This window comes from Rhinolophus ferrumequinum, chromosome 6 (assembly GCF_004115265.2).
Source record: "Rhinolophus ferrumequinum isolate MPI-CBG mRhiFer1 chromosome 6, mRhiFer1_v1.p, whole genome shotgun sequence".
Classification (NCBI taxonomy): Eukaryota; Metazoa; Chordata; class Mammalia; order Chiroptera; family Rhinolophidae; genus Rhinolophus; species Rhinolophus ferrumequinum.
The window spans coordinates 31,287,089-31,307,356 of NC_046289.1; positions in this window are offsets into that span (position 1 = coordinate 31,287,089).

Genomic DNA, 20,268 nt, shown 5'->3' on the forward strand with positions numbered 1-20,268 from the left:
ATATTTCTTAAATATAAATCATAATATCACAGCCCTAGTAACTCAGAATGTGACCTTATTTGGAAATAGGTTGCTGCAGGTATAATTAGTTAAGATGAGGTCATAGGGAACAGGGTGAGCCCTTAGTCCATACGACTTGTAAACTTATAAAAAGGGGAAATTTGGAGACAGCTGCACACAGGGAGAATGTCATGTGAAGAGACACAGAGAAGATGGCCTTCTAATGGCGAAGGGGAAAGGCCTGGAACAGACTGTTCCCTCACTCTTCAGAAGGAACCAAACCTGTTGATACCTTGATTTTGGACTTCCAGCCTCCAGAACAGTGAGACAATAAATTTCTGTTGTTTCAGCCACCCAGTCTGTGGTACTTGGTTACAGCAGCACTTGCGAACTAATATATCATCTTTGCTAGAGACTCAAGGTGCATGCGGAGAAATCTGAAGGACTAGATCTTTATTCAAGAGGGGCTGAGAAAACCTGGAAGAGACTGTTCTAAACTAAAAGAAAAAGAGTTCTCTTGAGTTACCTTTCATAGACAAATGGTAATCCTCTGCCCCAACGAGAGGAGAGAGAGACCTTAGAGGAAGGTAAGAATAGTCATAAAGAACATTGCCCTTTTGTTGCACCTCTGAGTGTACCGAATAAGGTTTTGGCCCAGCTCTACTCAAATCTCTCAGAGACTCTGGCCTACCCTGGCCTGCTCTCTCGGTGTGACCAGAGGCCACCCTCCTGGATATTTTACAGTTTTGCCGGTCACTTATGATATTAAGGTCTTATACGTAGTAGATCTCAGCCTCCTCACTGCTTGCTTGAGTCCAGGTATTAGGATCCTAAGTTGTACGAGGGGCAGTGGCACGCTAGAGCTGGTTTATACAAGCTCACAAGAGCTGGCTATTGAATTTTCAGAAATTGTGTGAGCCAGTCGTGAAACATAGCCATGATTAAAAACTAAATAATAAAAACTTGTGATCAAATCAGTTACATATATTTTCAAAGTAATAAATATTCAGAAATCATCATTTCTTTTTTTAAAAAAATCATCACTTCTTAATTATTTTACTATTATCTGTGCTTTTGAGGTTATTTATATCTATTGCTGTGTTTCTCAGAAAAGAAGACCGAGCCAGACAATCAGCTCTAATGTGTCTTTTGGAGCAAAAATTAATATAAGACCCTGTATTATATTATATTATATTACATTATATTATATTATATTATATTATATTATATTATATATTATATTATATTATACCCAGTCTTATGTTATAGTAAGACCAGGTCTTATATTAATTTTTGCTCCAAAAGACGCATTAGAGCTGACGGTCCAGCTAGGTCTTATTTTTGGGGAAACACGGTATGACTGTATGGTAGAAATACATTACAGTTAATTGGCACTGTGCATCTCTTCCCAATTCCATGTTCAGTGAAGTCATGTTGGTAGCCTGAGATCGACTGTGGTGGGAGGACTTAAACCAGGGAAATTGGCAGAGGCTACACATCACTGGCCCCATTCCCACCTGAAAGAGAACCAGTTGTTAAGCGTTCACCAACTGACCATTAGGTGCTGACATGGGATGGGCCTTAGGCTCTTTGTTCTGATAAAGTAGTTCGTAGCTCAACTGAAAAAGCTTGAGAAACTATTATCAGGTGTGCCCATGTCTGATTTGAGGTGTAAACCATCAAGGAACAATGAAAACAAATCTTTCCACAGTTCCACGGAGAAAAAGAGATACCCAATAAGGGTAACACCAGTGAGACCACCCATGTGTTCTCAGATTCAGGACACTACACAAATAGCTACTGACCTCCATACTTGTGTTCTCTTTTGCCACTATTGGATAACAGTGCTGAACAGGTGACCTCTGAGCTGGCTCCTACCCAACAATCCCTATTACGGTAAAATACCTTGGACTAGCTCTTCTAATCCTGCTTCCCTGCAGCAAGAGAACGAGGGAACTCAAATGAGCCCTGGGCCTGATCGTAGCCCTGCAATCCACTCTGTAAACATTCCTCCTCCACTAGCTAATATGGTATTTCAACTAGCCACAGTGCTGAGTCTTTGGAGGGACTGTTCCCTTTGCATAGTAACAGGTATAAAAATAGCAGGTGACTCCACTTCAGTGACAGGTGCCAGGCAAAAGTGTTTCTGGGACCACAGCAATCATAGCCAGGCTTGGGGACTGACCTGGGCTTGTACCCAGCTCTACCACTTACCATCTATGTGGCCTTGGGCAAGCGATGCTCTTTCCATCTTCTCACCTGTAAAGTAGGGAAACAGGAGAGATTGTCAAAAGTTGAATGAGTAAGACATAGAGCCTTAAGTATATATTTTTCAATGTTACAATGTTAACCAATGCAATTGAGGGGAAAATAGTAATTTCACTATAAAAAAACGGGAGGGGGTGTCATAGGGATGATGACATGATCTAAATCCTTGCTAGGAGAGGAGAACAACAGAAGTCAAGCATATTATTTAGAGATAAGGAGGTAGCTCCAAGAGCAATGAAAACAGAACTGGTAAAAGTAGTTACTTCAAGGTGAGGAGAGACGCAGTTGTTACTTTTCACTGCCATATTTTGCAAATTTTTTACTTTTTAATCCTGTTCCTTGTATTACCTTGGTTCAATGTTTAAAGAAGAAAATAGCTGTGCATTATATTCGCTAGATCTATAACCTCTTGAAAAGAGAGTTAATGGGTCTATGGGTAGGCTTCAGCGAGCCCACAAACCCCCCCAATTACATTGGAGATGACTTTACGTGCCTTGCTGTGGGGACATTGGAAACTGTTTATTTTTATAGCTCCTGGTTTTCTGTAAATTTCTGTAGCTCCTTTAAGTCTGTTCTATATGTCTCTGATTTATAATATGTTGGCAAATCGTTCCAAATAAGCCTTTTTTTCCTTGCAAAAATATATAAAGAAATAGTAACGAATGATTCGGAACGCTTGCTTCTCCGAAGCCCCATGCTGGGCAAGCAGTCCCCGCAGCCGAGCAGCACGGTGCTCTGGCTCCGCTGAGCCTGGTTCCGGCTCAGAACCTGCCTGCTTCCCACTTGGTCCTCTCCAGCAAACCCACCTCCTACCCCCGCCCCACTTCCAGGCCAAATTGGAAATCCTGGACCCATTAACCTCAATTTCACAGGCCTGTAATGGGTCCATGGATAGGCTTCAGCGAGCCCACAAACCTCTAGAATTACATTGGTAACCGTCTGTTTTTCTGGGAACAGTTTCCAGACAGTCTTCAGATTTTCAAAATCTCCAGGATCATAGAACAGAAAAGGTTCAGCTGTTTGAAGGTCTCCAATAGTCCTGACAAAGCAAACTTCGGGGGGTGGTTTTTACACCCTCGGAAACAGTGAAGACTGATTATCTTCCCCTTAGTATACTTCTAACATAGAGCGGTGCTTAAGAGCTCCAACTCTGGACCAGACTGCCGAGGCATGAAGCCCACCTCCACCATTTCTCAGCTGTGCAGCCTCAGGCAAATTACTTAATCTCTCTATGCCCCTGTTTTTCCAATTATAAAATGGGGCAAATAATAGCACCTACTTCATTGGCTTATTGTGAGGGTTAAACAAGTTAATACAGGTAATGTGCTTAGAACAGAACCTGGCACAAGGCAGTGTTAGGTGGTCTTTGACCCCTCTTTCATGCAGACTAACTCACAAGTTGTCCCCCCTAATTGAACTGTGTATCTTCTGTGTGCTTGGGGATGTAGTTGGATCACACGCTGGGGGGTCAGTGCAGCACCTTGGAGGGCCCTAAATGCATGCACAACACTGCGGAGATTCCATGGAGAAGAGCAGGACCTTCCAGGGGATGCGTGTGATGTGCTGAGGCAGGGGGTGATCGTGGCAGCCCCCTCAGTGGCCTCCAGGGGTCCCTTCAGCTGCTGGGCCTCGAATCATCATCCCATCTAATGCAGCCCTCCTCTCTGCCCACTGGGCCACCATGCACTCATCCTGGAAGACTTGGCCCAAGCCCCTCCTCCCAGGTGAAACACCCTGCTCTTCCTTTGGGTCCCCCCTGGGCCCTGTGTTACTACGTGCCCCGTGGGGACCAATCTTCATGCTTTAGCTCATTTAATCCTCCCAACAGCCCCTAAAGTAAATGGAAACAATTATTATCCTCCAATTACAGATAGGGAAATATAAACTGAGAGACATTTTTGAAACACTCTCTCTGAGGCCAGGACCCATGCTTTTATCCACTTCTCTAGACTTCCTCTCAGATTCAGCCCAAACTCAAGTTGCATTTTTTGGCCTTGAATTTGTTAAGTCTCCTGTGACTCTCCTCAACACAGAGATCGTATCTTATTCATTTCTGTATCTCACACATCTATCACCGTGCCTGTCACACAGTAGGTGCTCAATAAATTGATGGATGAATCATGAATTCAGGCTCTGCAAAATTTTTGCCCTGGCTTTCCCCAGATTGCAACTTTTAAAAAAGCTTCCAGCCTTGATCAGGTGATTTTTAAATGCTTAATTAATTAACTCAACAAATATTTATTTAGTACCTACTATGTGACAAGCACCCAGGATACAGCAGCAAACAAAACAGCAGAACTTCCTGCCCTCGGGGAGCTTTTCATTGATAAAACCTTTGTGGGAACCTCTTCCTGGTAGTGCCTTTCCAATGCCTTTTGCTGGGAAGATGGTGGTGAAGAGCACAGACACGCCCTCTTACCCAGTTACAGTCCCGATGAATGAGTACTTGAATATCAGTTAAAAGCTACTCCCACACTCGAACCCAAATAGCCTAGTTCCCAGTCAGGAGGACCGCCCCAGGGCCCATCGCAGGCACACAGCCCTCCTGGCACCCTCCTCTGGGTTCACACTTACTTTTACCCAGTGTGGAGCACCTTTATTTTCTTCCCTCTCCCTTCCACCTAAATAACCCTTCCTTGATTTTTAAGATTCAGTTCAAATTGCTGCTCTTGTAGGTCATTTTCCCCGAACCCTCTAGTCCACAGTGACCTCAAGCCGCTCTGAGTTTGTAGAACTGTCACTGTGTCTGCAACAAGTTCCATCATGTGTTGCCTTGTGTCTTCTTTTGGGTTGAGAACCAGACCTGTTCATTACTGGCCACGTGGGTCTGCGTGGAGAGTATGAGTGCATAGTCTACAAGGGGAACTCCCTGGGAGCAGACAGTATGCCTCGACCTCTGGGAACCTCCCTGGCACCCTGGGTGTGTAGTAGGTATGATTCCTTGCTGACTGCTGGCTGACTTAGGACAGAAACTTGCTCCCTCATTTGATTTCACTCCTGATAAGAGAGGGAGGGAGCTGGAACTTTGGGGAGGGGCCCATACCTTTTCTATTCTTTGCTGAGTGTGCTGTTTCAGCAAAAACTGAGACTGAATAGAAAGGAGTGAAAATTACAGGGAACATTGTGCTTTTCTAGGCTGTGTTCCAAAGCGATGATAAAACATACCAGTACACTTCCATTCCTAGCTCAGAAACCACAACAGTCGGAAGCAAGTGTGGGCAGTAATTAGAGGCCAAAGTGAGGGAACAGACTCACACATCAGGCCCTGGAAAACTTCATCAAAGAAATCAGTGCAGAGAATAAAGTTTCCCTGGGTTTGTTTGGGAAGAAAGGACGGGTCGGGGACTATGTCGTGGCTCCTACAAGTACAAGAGACCTGGCACTGGCTTGGACCATAGTAAACCCAGTAATTATGTGTTGTGGGCAGGGCGAGCCTGCTTTCTCAGTGCCACTTCCATTTCCCCTGGTGGGTGGCAGGTCTATAAGGCGCAGTCATGCCAAGTTTTCTCAGCTGTCTTCTCAGCGTGGGGAAGTTAGATTAGACTAAGGCCAAAGAGCCTGGTCTGGACACACAAAGTGAGCCACTGTGAAGATGGTTGGAGCAAGATGGGAAAGTTTCAACCCGAACGGCTAGTTCTGAGCAGAAGCCAAGCCATGGGTCTTGTTCAGGTAGTGGAACCAATCTGGGTGAAAATGGGTGTCCTGGATGAAGAGGCACTGAAGGCAGGAAAAGGGTGAGAAAGGATCTCCTCCAGTCTGGACCAGCGGACGTTTTGGCTGACTTAGCTATCTCTCCTAAGGACGTCATGGGAGCATCTGGGGAGTTCGCCAAAAAAGAAGTCCTTTCCAGTGTTATGTACCCCATAGAGCAATAGTCCAAGATGTCTGGAGCCCTAACCCTCTCTAGAAAAAACTGAATATACAAAATTAGGAAGCAGAAAACAATCTTTTTCTTTCAGGCACCCTGGTCTCCTCTGCCAAATATATATATATATATATATATATATATATATATATATATATATATATATATATATATATATATATATATGTTCTACAGAGCGTTCTGAAGAATACATTGCTAGACACACCCTCTCTGTATCCAGGGAGAAATTTCCTAAATACCTAAAAACACTGAGAAGCTCTGAGCTGGATTGTGGGGCAGCCCTTACAGCAAATGCCACAAAGCCCCAGGCTGGTGAGCACCTGGGGAAGACACAGGGTGGAAACCACTGCTCTCAAGAGGGCAACGAAGGAAAGAGAAAATCTTTTCCTTTTTTTATCCAGAGGTTATAGTTACAGGAGTGTACACTCAAGTAATTACTTCCTAGGCAGTCTCAAGAAGCACCACTTAGAAAATGTGTGTCAACGTTGCTTGGCTCTTCCTATGTCCAGGCACTGCATTAGGTGCTTTGTGCGCCTTAATATTTAATATTTACAGTGACTCCATGAGATTGTTAGTATTATTACCGCAATTTTTTAGACAAGGAAATAGAGGCTCAGAGAGGTTAAGTAACTTGCTTAAGGTCACACAACTCATACGTGTGACCTGAGCCTCCCTGACCAGCACCATATTATAGGGACCCACATAGCCCAGTAGTTCCCAGTCCCTTCCCTCTCCCCCATACCAAGCGTCTCTTGGAAATATGCCCCAGTAATACTACCTCTGCCCTGTTCATTATATCCACACTTGCACCTACAGCTGGTCACACTGGTGCTTTTGAAAGTATAGACACCAGGATGAAAAAACATGTGTGATTTTCCTGGGGCACCCAGGTGAGGGGGCAGCATTGTGTGGAGCAATGGGCACTGGCTGGGGATTAGAAGGTCTGAGTCCCAGCTTGATCTGCCATCAACAACCTAATGACCATGCGTAAGTCATTTAACCTCTTTGGGTCTCTGTTAGTTCCTCTGTGCAGGCACTGGCATGCCTCCCACTTCCATTTCCCCATTTGACGCTAAGACCTCCCTAGGGGTCTTTGTGGGGACTAATTCACACCATGTACTTTGATATGAAGCCTTTAGAGCCATTCAGCTGCCAGAGCAGACGGCTTGGATGGAATCCCAGCTCTGTCACTTGCTGGTTGTGGGACCCTAAGTAATTTATTTAACTTGCTGTACCTCAATCTCTTCTCTGCAGAATGGACCTACCTCATGGGGTTACTGTAAGGTTTAGATAGCTAATGCCTGGGACAGAGTCAGCAGTACATATTTTTTATGATTATTAGTAATAACATGTAATCTATGCATTCCCATACCTCAGTTGGTTTCTCCTGTTGTCTAAGCCCTCTTCTGGCTGTCTCACCCACGAAGACGGCATGGATTTCGTGAAGGCCTCTGGCTTTCTTCAGAAGTTTGCAACAGGGCAAATGGCTGATGCTGTTATTTGAAGGTGTTTAAACCCAGAGCCAGTAAGACAGCTGACTCCTGCTCATTAAAGAGAGAGCCTCCCACCCCTTGGTTCACAGCTCTTGATATGAGGAAGTTCAAACCTGTAGAGAATTTTTATAAAAATTTATTTGAGCCAAACAGGGGATATGCCTGGAAGCAAGATCTCAACAGATAAAAATGTTTCCTAGAATGGCAGTTTGCAGCTTTTTAAAATGCATTTGGAAATAAGGAGTGGCTAAGGAAGATTACATGAAGGTGGGAGAACGAAAAGCAGGGATTGGATTACAGGGTAGTTAGCAAGATTGCAGCTCTCTTGAGGGTGGTTTCACTTGAGAGGCCTTTCAAAGGTGTGTTAACCTACATGCACAGAAAAAATCGACATGGCTTGCTTAAGGCAAAGATAAGCCTTTTACTAAAGAAGTTACAAGTCTGGGGTGTGACTACCCACCATGATCTGCCTAATTAGGAATTTATGATCTGATCACCCTGTGAGGTTACTGTCCATTGAAGCCCTTTTTCATCCACACTCTACAGTGACTGCATCATGGGCAAGATCCTCTCTCAGAAATACTCAACATTAGTATGGTGTCTGGAGTGAAATTCCACTGTGTATGTGTTCACTTTGTGATCGGGAACCGGGGCGCAGCCAGAGCTGCAGGGAAAGGGGGAGAGAAGAGGGTGCCCTACGGACATTACCCATCTGCTCTTCATGTTAGAGACTGATAAGAGTACAATGTTCTTGCTCCTATATTTTAATAAAATTGCTCCAAAGGCACATTCCCTTATAACCTGCAGACAAACCACAGTAACTCAGACCACGGGGACTTGGTAACATGTCAGCATTTTTAGACTATTTCATTCAATTCAAAATATTTTCTAATTTTTCTAATTTTTCTAATAATTCCCTGTGATCCCTTCTTTGACTCATGGGATATTTAGACGTGTGTTGTTTAATTTCCAAATATTAAGGGGTTTTCCAGATATCTTTATTTTATTGATATTGATTTCTAGTTTAATTCCATTGTGTTGAGAAAACAAACTTTGATTGCAATTTTTTAAATTTGCTAAGGTTTGTTTTATGGTCCATATTATAGTGGGGCATATTTCGTGTGCCCTTGAAAAGAATGGGTATCTACTCTTGGGTGGAAAGTCCTATAAATGTCAACTAGGTAAAGTTGGTTAATAGTGCTATTCAGTCTTTCTCTGTTCCTACTGTTTTTCTGTCTGTTTTGTCTACTTGTTCGATCTTGATACTGCGAGATGAGTGTTGAAATCTCTAACTGCAATATGGATTTCTCTATTTCTTCTTTCATTTCCATCTGTTTTTATATTAGATATTTTGAAGCTCTGTTATTGGGTACATATACATTTAGAATTGTTATGTTTTATTGATAAAATTATTATTTTATTATTATGTAATATACCTCTTTATCCCTGGAAATATTCCTTATTTTTGAAGACTACTCTGCCATTCTTTTGATTATTATCAGCATGATTTATCCTTCTCCATCTTTTTACTTTTAATCTATTTGTGTCTTTATATTTAAAGTGTTTTTTTTTATAGGCAGTATATAGTTGGGTCTAGCTTTTTTATTCAATCTGATAATCTCTGCCTTTTACTACAGGCAGTTTAGACTATTTAAATTTAATGTAATCATTGATATGTTGAATTTAAATCTACCATCTTGCTAGTTGTTTTCCATTTGTCACATCTTTTCTTTGTTTCTTTTTTCCCTTTTCCTGTCTTCTTTTGAATTAATTTAATATTTTTTTATTATTCCATTTTACCTCCCCTTAAACTTTTTTTCATTGAAAGTACTCTCATACATACTGAAATATTTTAACGTACTGATTCATTGTCAACTAGAGGTCCTTTTTTTTTAACTGAAAGAACATGGATTTAGGAGTCAACCAAACCTGCATTTGAAACCAGGCTCTGCCACTAACTGGCTGTGTGGCCTTTGTCAACTTAATCTCTACAGTATTCAATTTCCCCATTTGTAAAATTGGGATGATCATCACTACTTTTCAGAGAACAATGAGAATCAAATGAAAAAATTATTTACAGTATGTAGCATAGGTCTAGAACATAATAACTGCTTAGTCAATATTATTTGCTTTCATTTTATTTGTTTTCTACACAGCTACACAGCTCTTGAGCATTTTATTTGTTTTCTACACAGCTCAGAGATTTGAGCACTATCAAGGAAGCAAATACCTGGCCTATTTACCACCACTGTATATCTTCTTTCCTGAGTTTAGAGCTGACATTGCTAAAAATCATAGTGCTGTTTTAAATAAACTTAGATAAACTCTGTCTTTTCCTACCTTTCCTCTTTCCCTTCACATCAACCCTACTTAAAGTCTTTTTAATATATTTATTATTTTAGTTGAGTTAAATCCCTCCTTCCTCTAACAAGTTTTTACCTTGCTCGTTTATTTATCAAACCCTTCTCTACAGTTATTGCAAAGGAAACCGTCAGTTTGTCCAGCTCTGATGATCCCAAATGCTGAATCAATGAGGTTTTTATTTGGCATCTGTGAAACCAGACACCAAAGAAGAGAAGGTGGTGAAAGCAGAGCTGTTGGACAGAGGTCAGGGGCTGAGCCACAGGGCCGGCACCTCAGGTCCCCTTTTAGAGCCTGACACAAGCATGTGATGAGGGCGTGGTGTCTCGTGATGGGCACCAACTATTCCTCCTGGGGCCTGTGGTGTCACTTCGCTACAAATGGACAAAGGACAATCTGTCATTTGCTTTGAAAAAAAAGCCTTGACCTCGTACCATAGCAAAGCATTGAACACTTCTTGTTCAGCTGTCTCGCCCCAGCCCAGCCCTGAAAATAAAGACTTCCTGTTACTGGTGCTGGGGCCATTGGCCATGCGCAGAGTTGGTGCCCAGGAACATACATGCAGCTTTGTCCCCTGGGGATCCTGAGCCTGCTGGGCAGGGCAGTGGCTTGGTCAGTGGCGCCAACGCTACCCTCTTTGTAGCCTCAGGAGGGGCTGATTTATAATGGAATGCTGCTGCTTATTATTTAGGAAAACATCAGTGAGAGAACAATCCTGCTGCCTAAAGAGAGAGTAAAAGAGATCCCTTAACCACCACTGGGCCTGAATCTGCAGGGACACCTGTGTCCTCCTCCTCTGCCCTCCTTGTTCTCGTTTCTTATCGTTTCTCCTTATTGTTCGTTCCTGTTGTGGAAAACTTCAGAACAACATTCAGGGGGTGGAAGTTCTTGAGTTTTCCCACATTACCTGTAGAGTGTTTTAGGCTTTCACTAATTTGGAACATAGACATAATCTGGGATGCGTGACTATTTCTCACATACTTCTGTGATTTGGGCGGATACTACCAGAATCCTTAGAAACAGGGTTGGAGGGAAGAGTTCTTTCTACTCCATTTATCACAGATAGGACATCTTGCTCTGGCATTTATTGTTTTACTATTTAGAAAATGGTCTCGGTCCAAGTGTTTAAGAATGGTTTAAAATAAACGGAGAGATGAATTCACACAGAACCGCCAGGATTCTTACTGAGTTGTCAGTGGTGCTTTTGAAATCTTTCGTTAAGGTGGAGGTGCAATTTAAACAAACCCACGGCCTCTGACTTCTTGTTGCCTCAGATACTCCCTCATATTCATGTTTATCGAGTGATGTCATAGCTCTATGCCAATACTACTTAGGCAATACAATAATGGTAACAGTAACAAAAAGTCCCTCAAACATTACTGGAGCATCTACTTTAAGCTAACTGCTTTTATATGCAATCTCTCATTTCATCTTTACCAGGAAGGAGCCTCTGCGCTGGGCATATTAAGCCCTTGTCCAGAAAATTTGAGTGCCAGTGAATAGCCTACCCATAGTAACGCTGCTATACGTGGCAAAACTGAAATTGGAAGCCAGGCCTAGAACCTGATTTTAAATCCAGTGCTTGTTCCACGCTTCCTGATACATACAGAGATGCATTACTTCCCTAAGACCACAATTATAAAATGTGGACTTTTTTTGTCTGTTGGGAAGATGGAGTCCCTATAACTTATGTGAATATCTTTCCGATACAGAGGACAGGAGAGGAACTGGAAGAGACCACTTAGTCCATTCCCACAGTTGCTTACGAGGGATACCAAGGCGGAAGAGGGCTCCAGCAGAGCCAGGAAGCGTTGCTTAATGCTATCAGCCCCGTAATCAATGGCCCCTCTCCTCAGTGTGCCTCCTCTTCCCGCACCGCCATGCTCCTCGTTCCGCCGTACTGCGTGCCAGTCGCCGGACCTTGCAGAAGCTATCACAAGATTGATAATTTTGTGATATAGGGATGTGACAGAATGAGGCAGTTTTGAAATTATGACTAAACTATTGTGTGAGATGTTTAGCATAGACATCATGTGTTGTTGACAGAGTTGACGTGAATTAAAATTACAAATTTAACCATAAGTTTGAGGGTCTCTTAAATGTCTAGGAATAGACTCAAAGATCTCCTCCAAGAGATCATTCTAGAAATTTTACCATCTTTAGTGATCAGCCAACAATCACACACTTCTTGGGATTTTGCATACATCGTCTCATACCATCCTCCCCACAACCTTATGAGGCAGACTGTATTGACCTCCCACTTCTTATATGGGGAAACTGAGTCAGCTTGTGGGTAAGTAACCCTCCCAAGGCCTCACAGGGAGTCAGTGGCGGAGCTGGGATCTAAACCCAGGCAATCTGGCCCGAGTCCATGCTCTGTACTCCAGGTACTATACACTCATTTACCCAGTACACTAATCTGTACGCCAGACACATTCTTAGATCCAGCTTCATCTGAATTATGACGTATTTACCTCTTGATGTCCAGTTGTGTCCTCTTTGGAAGAGAAAAAAACATATTTAACACTCTCTTTATAATCACATCCATGAATATTTGAAGACAGTTTTTAAGTTGTTTTTGAGTTTTCTTTCTGCAGTTTAAATAATTCCAATTAGTTTAAAATTTCTTCCAGACACCCCCCTGCCCACCATCTCATAAGTAACCCACATTTTTCAGGGCACACTTTATTTTTCCAGATAGAGTTCCCAAATTATGAAGGCCCAATCTGGATAACGGTGTTCTCCAGTGAAAGTCTGACCAAGGCCATATGTGGGAAAAGTATTCAGGAGTTTTGCTTATGTTTTCCTCATTAACATTCCAGGATCATGCTCCTTTGTTTTCCTGATAGTTTCTCTCTTACTGACTAATTTTGTACTGTGATCCAGTTGCTAACTTTGAAAACCTCATAACATTTTTTTCCCCACTATAATTCTTATGAGTCATTTCTCATCTTGTGTTTGTGGTATGGACTCTTTTTAACAAATTTGTCAAAGCCACTCTACAAGGGTCATATTGAGTTTAGTTCGCACTGTTTGAGCTGTTAGCAACTCCACCTAATTTGGTATCATCCACCAAACACACAAGACCAACTCTATCATGTGGGCCACTAAGAAAAGTATTTATATAACCCTCTTTTCCTGTAAATATAGTTTGTTGGCTTCCAGATAGCTGGGGAGTGGTGAACCGAGATCACATTTTAATCCTTTCCAAGAACTGCAGTGGATTATCCAAGCTTTATGCCGATTTATAAAGAAACAATCAAGACTCACGTCCAAATCTGAAGAAATACTGATGTTTGGCTACTGCTTGGTTCTTGGAGGGCAACCAAAATTGAATTTATTCTAAATATAGGAGGGGCAGCAATGTTCTTTGGAAGCAAAAGCTTGGCCTGGATATCTAAAACTTACTGAGAGGGCTCTGCCCCTCATCTTGCTGATAGACTGGCATTCCTCTGTTATTTGCTAAACAGAGAAAAATTACAATCTGGTAGCAAGCCAGGGCAACTACAAACTGAAGTACTGGGAATCCTTAAACACAGAATTTTATATTGTTTATTTTATGTTTGGTATCCTAGAAAGGAGAAGACAGGATTTTTTTTTTTTTTAAAGGTAGTGTCTTGGCTTTTTGTTTGCTTTTATATTTGTAGGGTAAACAGATGCATTGCTTATGCGATAAATTCCAGATCTGGCCAATGATCAGAACCACTCGGAGAGTTTGGGAAATTCATATGGTCAACCCTTCCCTAGACTTCCTGAATCTCCATCTTGTAGGTGGTGTTGACACATGGGGGCCAGGGCATCTCTATTTTTTTAAACCTCCCCACATTTGGTAAATCATTTATGGTTAAATCCATGTAATGGACCACCAAGCAGCCTTTTGAAAGGGGAGGTAAATCAACGTGTGCTGATATGGAAAGATCTCACATTAGCCACACAGAATGTATAGTAAGTTCCCATTTGAGATGAAGTTGTCCTGAGTATATAGACACTTATATGTACTTACATGCCTCCACTCATGTATGTATACTGTATACATTTAGATGCATCACCAGAGACACCTGTCAGTTAGAAAGAATGCCACCGTTAGTACCAGAGCAAGATGATAGATTATAGGGGAGGGAGGTCCAAAGGGAGGGACCAAAGAGACTGGGGTCTCAGGAGCTAGGAGCAGGGTCTATTCACCAAACGACATGAAGCATTTCAACATTTTCACAACCGGGTGAGGCTTAGTCCTGCATTTGCATGCATCCAACAATTCTGGAAGATTTCCTATGAACCTGACATTAGTGACCTATCAATCAACACTGACTGACGTAAGTAGAAGGAGAATCTACTTAGAGCACATTGGGTAGAATCACCAGGAAAGCTTGGGAAATAGACAAGAATAAAGGGAAAATGGATAATTAGCCATAACCATAGGCAAGGCCACACTGCTGAACCAGTCCAGGGAGACCCCTGCTGCCATTACCCCTGGTCACTGGAGGCTGCTGCTGGCACCATTGCCACGTGCAGATTTTGGAATAGCATTTAGCGTATTGTCTAGTGACTATTTAGACATTTATCCACCCCTCCCACTGGACTGTGCGCCCCCTGAGCACAGAAATAGCATCTTATTAATCTCCCAATTTCCAGGCCCCACCCTGGCACTGAGTGAGCAGAATGTTGAATGAAATACATGAGCAAGTAAAATTTAATTGCTAGATATTACACCACTATAGGCAGAGAGCGTGAGAGCTGTATTTACCTGTATGTGTCACTTTAGAACCTCAAAAATGAACAGATGCACACACTTCTCATCCTCCATTCCTCCATTGCTCGTTTGTCGGATGTGGCTTCAACAAAAACATATGGCTTGAGTTCATGATGGATTCATTCTGTCTCTTTCTCTGAACCGAGTGTTCTCTTTAGCAGAGATTTGTATAAAACCACGGTTTCATGAAGTTATTATCTTAATTTCAAATGTTACATCCAGATGAAGTGGGTCTAAGCATCTGTGCTTCCATCTCTAGTAGGACTTCTGTTTTAATCACCCACACACATGAACGAATTCCCAACCCCATCTCCAAGACTTTCCTAAGCAAGCAACTTGAAACTAAACAGAATTCTGGAGAGAAGAAGCAAAAATAAACTATATCCTTAGAATGGCAGTGGTTTTCATAAGAGCCACATAAAAGCCAGGCATTGAGAACATATATCAGAATTCAGGCTCCTCTGATTTGCAAGCAAATGATGTAACTCTTCCAAGTTTCCTTCACTTTTTTCCCCAGAACACTAGAAGAGTTAGAAACTGGGAAACTGTGAAGACGAAGGGTACTAGCAGGCTAATAACAATCACGGTACAAAGAAACTAGATGGTCTTGGTTTATTTAGGATGGTACACTATCCACTCACAGGAAAAGACCTAATACAATTCACTATAAAAGGTATAAACTCAGAGAAGTGAAAACTTACCTTCACACAAAAACCTGTGCATGAATGTTTGTAGCAGCTTATTTGAAATAGCCCCAAAGCTGGAAACAACCCAGATCGCCTTCAAAGGACGAATTAAACAAACTGTGTTAACATGGACATCATGGAATACTACTCAGCAACAAAAAGGAACAAGGTACCGAAACATGAAACAATCTGGATGGATTTCCAGAAAATCATTTTGAGTGAAAAAAGCTAATCCCCAAAAGTTGCATACTGCATGATTCCATGTATATAACATTCTTGAAATGACCAAATTTTAGAAATGAACAGATTTGTGGTTGCCAGGGGATCAGGACAGGGCAGGGACAGGAGAGAAGTATGTGGCTATAAAACTGCAACACGAGGGATTCTTGGCTGTAGAATGTTCTGTATCTTGGCTGAATCAATATCAGTATCCTGGTGGTGAAATTGTACTATCGTTTTGCAAGATGTTCCCACTGGGAGAAACTGGGTAAAGGGTTCACAAGATCCCTCTGGGTTATTCCTTACCACTGTGGGTGAATCTGCCATTATTTCAAAATAAAAGTTTTAATTTAAAAAAGAAACAAACAAAAGAAAAGGTATACACACAAACCTGTAAAAATAGAAAAATAAATATCTGAGAGACCAAAGCTCTAAATTCTTGTGATGAAGCAGGAAATGTATTTCTGTGCTTCCCTGCAGCAGAAGATAAAGAAGAGGCCATGACAGGTCATATATTCTTGTTCTGCGACGAAAGTAATTACAGTAAATTTTAAGGAGAGACAGTATTTCCCCTGGCAGTCAATTCTAAAAGAGAAATGAACTTCATCTTAAAATACAACCTACAGGGCACAGAATAACTTCTACAGAGGCAAAGCAGGCTCAGAACTCAAGAGCTGTTAATTTTAATGCTTGATCCATGACTTGGTTAAGGGATGTTAGGGCAAAAATGATACAACTTTCACGGTTGTACTGACACATACGTAGAGTAGATGACAACCCAAAAAAATGTGGCTTCAGGGAAACCAAAAAGACACTTCAAAGCACAGCTATGTCTTTCCTATGTGGTGTCTGAAAGTCCACCATTAGGAACGCACTTAGGTGGGCTAAAACTTCTTCTATTGAAAATTCAGAGACTGGGCCTTGCTCACATAATGCACACAGTGGGACCTCTGAGCAGCTAAGGGACTCAGAAGAACATCTAAGAGAACGCAGAAAAACTATGATACTCAGGAGAAAGAGAGTCATACCCTCTGTTTTCCCAGTAAGGGCACTGTCCCAACCTAGGCTTCTGGTCCCAGCCCTAAAGCTCTCAGCTTTCCCCACTCTCCCCACACTCCCTACGCGCTCACCCTATCCCTGCCCTACTAGATACCTGTATCAGTATATAAACTCTATTCTATTATCTCCTATCTCTAAAAAGCGCCAAACAACCCAACAATAAAACTCTACCCACCCTTGACCCTACATCACCCCTTAGCTACTGCACCATTTCTTCCTCCCCTTCACAGACAATTTTTCATTGCCCATAGTCTTGGTATTTCATTTTCTCACCTGTCTTTCTCTACTCAGCCCTTCTAAGGGCGCTCCACACCCCCGAGTATGGTTGATGGACTTCCATGTTCCCAAATCTGATGGTCATGTTTCTTGCTGTCACTGTACTAGTTCTCCCTGCAGCATTTCTACCCAACTGCCCACTTCCTACTTTCATGTCACACTTATTTCTCTTGTCTTCCATGACGTCTCATTCTCCTGGTTTTCTCTTTCCTCACTGGCTGGTGGCACATCCTGAAGTTGAGTTGTTGGAGCACCTAAGAGATTTGCTGCATTTTGCTTGCTCTTCCTCTGCCCCTTCTAACAGCTATAGTGCCCTATAGCTGACCCTCTGTCTTCTCGCACTTTGCTCTGTCCTTAGGTAATCTTATCCAGTCCGATGGCCAGTCCCATGGCCACAGCTGTATTGCCACCTGTCATCTCTCCCCAGAACTCCAAATCTATATATCCAGAGGCTGACTGCGTCTCTACTTGGATGACTAATTGGCATCTCAAACTTAACAATCCAAGACAGAACTCAAGATTTTCTCCTTCAGCTTGTTCCTCATTTACTCACTCTCCCCTATGGAAATACTGAACACCCAGTTGCTCAGGCCAAAAAGTTTAGAGTTATCCTTGCTTTCTCTTTTCTCATCCCCAACATCCAATCCATCAGCAAATCCTGTCAACTCTGCCTTATCCAGAATCCATCCCTAGTCAAGTCACCATCTTCCCTCTCCTGGGCCACCTCTGTGGTCTCTAACTGATCTCCCAGCCTCATCCTCATCCCCACCCCCAGCCCATTTCCCACACAGTAGTCAGAGTAATCCTTTCAAACATAAATTGGGTTATTTCACTTTTTGCCTAAAACTCTCCATCTGATCCCCCTCCCAATTAGATAAAATCCCAACATTTTGTCACAACTTACAAAGCACACACCACCTGGCCCTGCTAACTCCCTCTCATTCCACCCGCTGCCCGGAGGGGCTCCAGCCATGTGGAAGGGCACAGGCCAAGCCTGCCTAGTCACAGGGGTATTCTCAGGGCCCAGTGCAGCAGAGGCACAGAAATATTTGTGAGTCAATAAACCAATGGTTTAGCAAGACAAACTTACAATTCTAGACCGATACCAACAACTCTGTACCTCAGGGTCGTGACTTGCAGCAACTATAACCGCCACTCTTCCTGGTTTGCTGTGAGAACTAATGGAAAAAAATTTCTAGTTCTAAAACCGCCCAATTGTTCTTTAATGGGTCATGCTACAGTGTAAGTCTCATGATGACATGTAGGGCCCCTCCTCGCTTTATTCTTTGTGCACAATGACACAGACTCTTGAGTCCTCAAGCAAACGCTCCTTTTGTGCCTTGCAGGTCTGCATCCACGTATGATTACCAGTGCAGGATAAAGGATGTGTGTGAAGGAAAAAGGGTGAGTGTGGGGGAGGAGACCATTATTCTCAAGTTAAGTGTGTTTGGATAGGAACCAGCATATTATCCAGAGTCAGTGAGCTCAGAGAAGGCACACAAAAGAACACACTCCTCTGAAGCCGGAGTTGTGCTATAAATCTACTGCTGGACCCACCTGAGGCCTGACTGCCCTGCTGCTGGCACAGTCGAAAGTTGATTCCAGGTGTCTAAGTACGTAGTGGATTTCCCGCGTTTTGTTTAACACTCTCACGCATCTTTGGTTTGTGCTTGTTGCAAAGTAAAAGGACGGGGGGGAAGCAGGTGTAATACTCACCAGTCAACCTGCAACCCCATCGGGTAGTTTATGGAGAATTGATACATATGCATTTTTTCTCATCTTCCTTTCCATAGCCTGCCTTTCTCCCCCTTCTGTGAATATTTAAGTTTGTGTCTCTTTATAAAGGGGGGGAGGTACAAAACAATAACTTTATTGCACCTAACAAATTCACCAATAATTCCTTAATATCTAATTTCTCCTTAGTAGGAAATTTCCCTCATTATATATAACACACACACACACACACACACACACACAGTTGATCCTTGAACAACATGGGTTTGAACTGCATAGGTCCACTTATACATGGATTTTTTTGATACACATACAGTCATCCTTCCATATTACAGGGTTTCTCATTTGTGGATTCAACCAACTTTAGATCAAAAACAGTATTTTCCATTTGCAGTTGGGAATCCATAGATGCGGAGGGCCGACTTAAGTAATACAGAGATTTTCAAGTGCACTGGGGTCAGTGCCCCTAATCGCCTCATTATTCAAGGGTCAAATATACATATCTCAAAATAATTGGTTCAAATCAGGACCCAAGCAAAGTCCATGAATTGCATTTGAGTGATACGTCTTTAAGTTTCTTTTTTAACCTCAAAGTTCCCCTTCCTTCCATTTTTGAAGAATAGGATAATTTTTCTGTAGTGTTCTCCCCATTTTGAATTTTTCTGATTGAATCCCTGTAGTATTATTTAACATGTTCCTCCTTCCTGGAACTTCCTATAAACCCAATGTTAGATTTAGCATCTCAATCTGAGTTGGGTTTTTTATTTTTTTCCAGGAACACATCATTGGTGTATATTCTCATCAGGGAACACATGATGACTAGATGTCTCTTGGGATGTTAGCTGCCACCAATAAATGTCTAGACTCATTATTCCATTAAATTTTTGCAAGATGGTAATATTCTAACTCTGTCATTCTTTCTACATTCATTACCTGGCATATTTCTACACAGAGAAAATTTCCCTCATCAACTATTTGGGTTGCTCTGAGGTACACTTTTTTATCCCCCCTGGGGTACATTTTGAAAGAGAAATCACTGCCTGCCAAGAAAAAGAGGCAAACTTGTGGTAAGAATGTTCCTCTGAGTGTTGGTGCAGGAGGAGAGAGTGACCAGTGGAAATGAGACGTGCGCTCTTCCTATCTGGAGACCTCGTTACTCCTGCATGGGTGAGCGTGAGCTCGCTGATTGCTGAGCCCTTAGTCTCCACTTCCCAATACAGTCTTACCGGCACGTTCCCTCATTCTGTTCCTGAGCTTTGTCCTGACGCCATAGTTCACCTCTGAAGGCAGGACTCCACCTTACACTTCTTGAGTCCATCATAGACCTAGCAAGGCACTGTGCATGGAATAGGCTATTAATAAATGACTGATGGCTGATTGTAAATTCAAGATGATACATTATTTATTTTATTGCTATCACAATCATCCTCAAAAGCATTCTGAAATGTCTATTGGTAACAGGACTGGATGAAGTGACATAGTTCCATCCCTCAATAAGTCTTAAATCAATAATGGACACCGTTATAGATCGACATT